The sequence below is a fragment of the Lolium rigidum genome, chromosome 4 (assembly GCF_022539505.1).
Source record: "Lolium rigidum isolate FL_2022 chromosome 4, APGP_CSIRO_Lrig_0.1, whole genome shotgun sequence".
NCBI classification, from domain to species: Eukaryota; Viridiplantae; Streptophyta; class Magnoliopsida; order Poales; family Poaceae; genus Lolium; species Lolium rigidum.
The window spans coordinates 6,091,541-6,098,002 of record NC_061511.1 but is presented as its reverse complement, the minus strand read 5'-3'; positions in this window follow the sequence as shown (position 1 = coordinate 6,098,002).

Sequence of the window (6,462 nt, the reverse complement as noted above, 5' to 3'; positions counted from 1 at the left end):
AGGGAGGTGGTGATCCAAAAAATGACGGCCAGACCCCCCACCAACCGACTTTGTCTGTCATCTCCACAGGGGTAGAATCGGAATTTGGAAGCGTGTGAAATTTTTGTATTTTGTGGGCGGGAAGTTTTGCCGCTATGAGATTTTGAATTTCGCTAAGGTCCAAGTATAATGATAAAAATTTTTGAGACCGTACTAGTACCTCTGTTCAAGGCCGACTGTAAAATCAAATCATCATCAAGTTGAACATCGGTTACTACCATGATCATCATCGGACACAGATCTGGTGACATGCACCTGAAATTGGTGCATCCGTTGCAAAGTATAATGCTAAAATTTTGAGTGACCGTACTAGTACTTATGTTCAAGCCCGAGTGCAACATCAAATCATCATCACGTTGAAAATTTGTTACCATGATCATGATCTATCTCTAAATTTGGCGCATCCGCTAAATCGTGCAAAGTATAATGATAAAGAAATTGTGAGACAGTAGTAGTACTTCTGTTCAAGGTCGAGTGCAACATCAAATCATCATCACGTTTAAAATTTGTTACCATGATTATGATCTACCTCTGAAAATGGACGCATCCGCTAAAACTTGCAAAGTATAATGATAAAAAAATTGTGAGACCGTACTAGGACTTATGTTCAAGGTCGAGTGCAACATCAAATCATCATTACATTGAAAAGTGTGTTACCATGATCATGATCTATCTCTGAATTTGGCGCATCCGCTAAATCTCGCAAAGTATAATGATAAAAAAATTGTGAGAATGTACTAGAACTTATGTTCAAGGCCGAGTGCAGGATCAAATCATCATCACGTTGAAATTCGTTACAACGATCATGACATATCTCTAAAATTGGCGCATCCGCTAAATCTCGCAAAGTATAATGATAAAAAATTGTGAGACTGTACTAGTACTTGTGTTCAAGGCCGAGTGCAGGATCAAATCATCATCACGGTGAAATTTGTTACAACGATCATGACATATCTCTGAAATTGGCGCATCCGCTAAATCTTGCATGTGGCGCATCTCAGTGCGGAGCAACAGGCCGGTGCTATCAAGGTTGAGGCGTCAGTAGCATCATCGGGCTCTCCTCTTTTGATAGATCTTCTACATGGCGCGGCGCACCGCCCATCGAGAAGCAGTCACATGTGATACCGAGGTGGAGACGTCGCCGGCATCCTCGAGGCGCGGCCGCCCTTCTACGAGCCAGCGTCGACTCAAGGTATGAATCCATGCGTTGTCGCGCCCCTTCTTCCGATGAAGTGGGGTGCCTTAGATTTATTGTTCTTCTCTTACGATTATTTCGAGCCGAACATGTGTGCTCTTTCTCTGAATATATCTATTATTATTATATATTAAAAGTACATTAAGGGCTACCAGAATTAAGGAAAATTAAGAGAAAATCCCACAATAATCAGAAACATCTAGCCATTAATTCGGATAAAAAGCCAATGACAGCCGATGGATCCCAGAAATTATTTACTAACATTAGATTTACACAAATATTACCCACCAATGCCCTTCATTATTTTTCTCACAACCCCACCTTTGGCCACGATTAAGAATTGCATCTCTGTAAAAAACCTAACCTAATTTTTTCCCCGTCTCCTTCTCTTCCATGGCCATCAGGCAATTCCACGGCCGCCCTTGGCATGACAATTTGCTCGAAGCCCACAACGCCTCCTTGAGCTGCCTTACTACTAGAGCACCCGCCAGGCTGCTCTAATCTATGTTACAAGGCTTGATTTTATGGTTTATCATTTAATTGCAAACAAAAGCTTGACTATGCTGTTGCTAGGATGAGAGGTCGAGATTGCCTGAGAGAAGCATATTGGTGGCCGCACTTTGTACGTACGGCCCTTCTAAGCTAGACTGAGAATTAGGAGGAGCTAATCAGATTGGTATGTGATTGATCTGAGGCTACTATGATGCAACTAAAGGAGTGAGGCCAGGCCACCAATCTATGGATGCCATAATCCAGCGCCTTCTCGATTGGTAGGTCGCGGCCGTGATTCGTCGGCTCTCCTTCCCTTTGCTGTTATTGGTCTCCCGCTTCCTCATGATTGATCTTTGACTGTCTTTTGAATCGATTTTGATTCCTTCTGTTTTGTTCTCCTTGCAGGCGATGGAATCCTGTTGGTTGGTGAAGCCACGGAGGAGAGCTGCGTCAAATTCCTGATTACCTTCAACTCTCCAAAAGCCCATGTGGCGCGTCCGGCCGACCGGCCTCAGGTTGAGTGCCTGATCGATCGCATCCACGCATGATTTAAGTTTCAGTAATGTTTGCAAAGATTAGGACGGATAGATTGGGAAATCATGCACACATAGTTGATTTGATCATTTTAGGGAACATGATTAGTAGATACACGGATGCTCTGCTGTATTGCAATTTTTTTGCTGCTAGGGCATAGACATGTCTTTATTTTTTCACACAACACTTCCTAATTTAGATTCCAGTATTCATCTTCATTTGGTCGGAACATACTAGAGCTTATCTTTTAGTGTATATTAGGATTTGGGAATACACATGTGTTCTTAATACTGGTCTAATTCATACATAAGCTGTAGATATAATATAATTTGAAATTTCAGGCTTACCTACAAGTTAGAATACTACAACTAGAACAAGCTGCATAGGTCTATATTTTCCCCGCAAATGAAAATGAAGTATATTTCTCTAAGAAACATATCATGATGAAAAGGTTGGGGGTACATATGATGCATCATGATGGAAAGTTAAATTCCATTGACAAGAAGGACGGCTATACCTGAATATGATTTAACAGAGGTGTTCATCAACAGGTTCAGCATAATCATGTCTTTTCTTAGCAGGGAGCATAATCACGTTGACGTGGGAAATAAGGTCATTAACCTGATGTCACTCATCTTTTGGGTAGATTTTTTTTGTGGACAAATTCGAGCTACTTAATTAGTCTGACATATAACAGTGCAGTTAGTCATCTATATATTTACTAACAGGGCCATCGTCCATAGTTCATTTTGTGACATCAAATTCAAATGAACACGCTCCTACGCTCCCGCGAGAGGCATGGAGCGCCCAGCCCTGCCGCCTTCTCTAGCCCCTCCCTAGGAGGAACATTAAGTTCAAATAATGGGGTGCCTATTAATGTCTTATTGTTAGACAGAACACTTGCTACAAATAGGGATAGTATTGCAAGTGAACGACGAGTGTCCGCCCTCAGTTCGCGTGGAACAGGGTCCCAGCTAAAAGCACAAATAGGAGTATAACATATATACTGCAATGTGTTACTAATTTTTCTATCTCTTCAAATTTAAAAAAATGGTACTCATCCCTCTTTCAGCATTCTCCTCTTAATTTATTAGCCACAACTATTATTATCTACTAATAAAATTTTAAAAAAATCAATTCATCGATAAAAGTTCATTTTTTAACATAGATAAAAGTTCATTTGACATAGACAAACTACAATACTTATGTGCTATGTGAAATGCAATGCACTATATAACACTTACAAATGAATTAAAATTATACCAGAAACAAAAGTGCCGCTTCAACTCCATAAATCTTCGTGCATGTTTAACAAATGTACGGTGAGTGCACATCGCATAGTTTTATATTTTCAACTGAATTTGCAATGAATTTTGATACTGGGAATTGGATATGTTTCAGGGTCCGGGGCGTACCCAGGTTATGCTACCAGCATGCACAGGACACAGGGTTGAAATCAATTTGTTTGATAATTTTTTTCTATTTTTATTGTGTGACACCCCTAAATTCAAGTGAACTATATGTGGGACTTTTAGAGTGACACCGGGAAATTTCTGGCCTGGGTCGGCCTCTCTTCAGGGTTGAGTATGGGAAGTTGGTGATCAGTTATGGTGTCAAAACATTTTATCTACACTGGACATATAGAAATCGTAAGGAACAATAAAGTTGGTGGCAACCTACATTCAACATCATTAAATCCACTTCTCCAATGCTTCTGGATTAACCTTGTGGAGAGCATCTCTTATAGTTCAAAATATATAAGACTGTCAACCATTTCTTCAGGTAAACCAATTTTACGCAACCTTTTTAGCATCTTTAGTACTCATTTGCTTCTTGTGGAACTGATTAATTTTATATAAGACCATAATTTTTTTATTAAAATATAATATTATTAGTTTCCCAGGAGTCAGGTTTGTGCTTTTATGGATTATAATTTAGGAAATTTAAGTGTTAATATGCAGGTATTTTTGTTTTACTTAAATATGCCAATACAATCTTTCTGGATATATATACAATACTAATTGCATGCCGAATGTCAGTTAAGATCTTCGATGGAGCAACAAAGAGAAATAAAATATAGTTAAGCTCAATTGAGATCCTTTCCCAATTTAGGCGTGAGTGGTACATTTCTACTATACACTGACCATATTTAGGGGCGCGGCTCGTCTGCAGTAATGTTACTACTGTACGCGTGCAGTACTTGAGAGAATCGACCATCAAATTCCATCCAACTCGACGAGGGTGACATTCCCGGCCGGCCGGTTGCCGGGACAGCCTGCACAGTACTTGGTCGGTTGGTTGCTCATTGCCAGACATGCAAATATGTGTCGTATTGATTTGCAGCTAGCACAAAATGTTAACCCCTGGCAATATGAAACAAGCTCGTGGATCTTCAAAAATCAAAATAGGTAGATATATAGTTCATTCAAAATTGAATATTTCTTCAGCTCCAAAAGTATAAAGAAAAACTGTCTAGATTCACATGTATGTAGACACGTTTTAGTGTCTAGATATATAAATCTAGACAAATCATGGATAATTACTTTGGGAACGGATGGAGTATAAAGGTATTGGTGTTTCGGGAAATTCTGAACTCAGTTGTAGAATTTATTTTACCATGCATGTAGCTCCTATGACGGCGAGAGCTTGTGCGGAGACCGGCCCAGCCTTCCATTGTCTCCATGGACGCGGTGGCGGGGACCGGTCCAACTGCGACATCAACCCTAAGGCGCGGCAGCGATGATGGATGCCGGGGAATGGGCCTATGAGACGTGCAAAAGTCGACGGACTAGCCAGGAGGAGGTCGATGGCTAGAATTTTCGGTGGCGGAATCGACATGGCGGCTCGATTCGGTTTGATTCCAGCGATTCCGACGATAGTAGTCTCCAGCAAGTGAGGCAGAGACTGCAGGGTGTCGACGACCACTAACGATGGTGCGGTGCGAGAGAATGTACACTCGACCGCTTGGTCAAATAGTAAAAAGTTATAACAGTTGATCGCTTGGTCACCTATTTTTCTGAAGCCAGTATACACTGCTTTGTTTTTTTACGCTAGTATAGATATAGACTAAAGTGCTCACGTAAGGCTTTTGGCGCCAAGATAAAATATATGACTGATTTTCCCTCCATGTCTAGTTAAACGCACGGAAGTTTGTTTCTTATGCTGTGTGTATAGAGCAACGGAAGGAGGCTCGTTCGATTGAATTTAAGGGTTGATTCTCTCAACTACTGTACACATGCAGTAGTAATATAACTGTAGAGGATCCACGCCCCATATTTAGTACAATCTCCTATTTTCCTGGAGCTGCGAATTTCGCTGGATATGTGCAAAGGGGAAATCCATTCAATGTGATATTTTGATTCATGTGGCAGAAGAATTTTTATATCAATCTATATATTTTTGTTTTATACCAGTTCTTATACATCTGAGTGTTCCATCTGCTGTAAGAAAAAAGCGACCAGTTAGTAATACTATTGAGTTCCAGATTTTTTTGTGGTAAAATCTGGTGGTACATTCTTTAATTTTCTGCAGTCTCCTATTTCCAAGGAGAGGAGATTCATAAATGTGAAAAACAAGAATGACAAAATGTTTCAAATACTTCATTTAAGCTTCCTTTAGGGGCGCACGTATGCTATATCTGTAACTAGGTTTAGTTTTTTTTATCTCCCATGTATATATACATATGATGATGTGTAACTGTAAGATGGTTTTGGCATTGCATGTTTTACCAAACAAAAATATGTGATATTCTAGAATTCGAACTTTATAAACTAAAATGCTATTTGGTTTCTATTACATTTTCTGAATCGAACGTTCTATAGGAGAAACATAACATTGAACTTTAGCTATTTACCTATGTGGTTTAATGAATGTGCCATTGTGTTGCACATAAGAAATCATTATCAAGTGCTTTTCAAATATTCTATTGTAGAAACAACAAGGCACTATTGCGAATTACTTAGTACAAATTAGAATTACAATCACGACAAGAATTATGTAATAGAGGGAGTGATAACTAATCATTGATGTCGTTAAGAGATATTACATACAATAAAACTTAAAGAATGAATGTGAACCAAATTATTATTTTAGTAGGATAATAATATATTAAAAATGATGCCCGCGCATTGCGCGGGCCACTGTACTAGTTGCTTGAAAAGCTAACCAAGTTAATTAAATTCACTTCGTTCTTAATCTTGCGT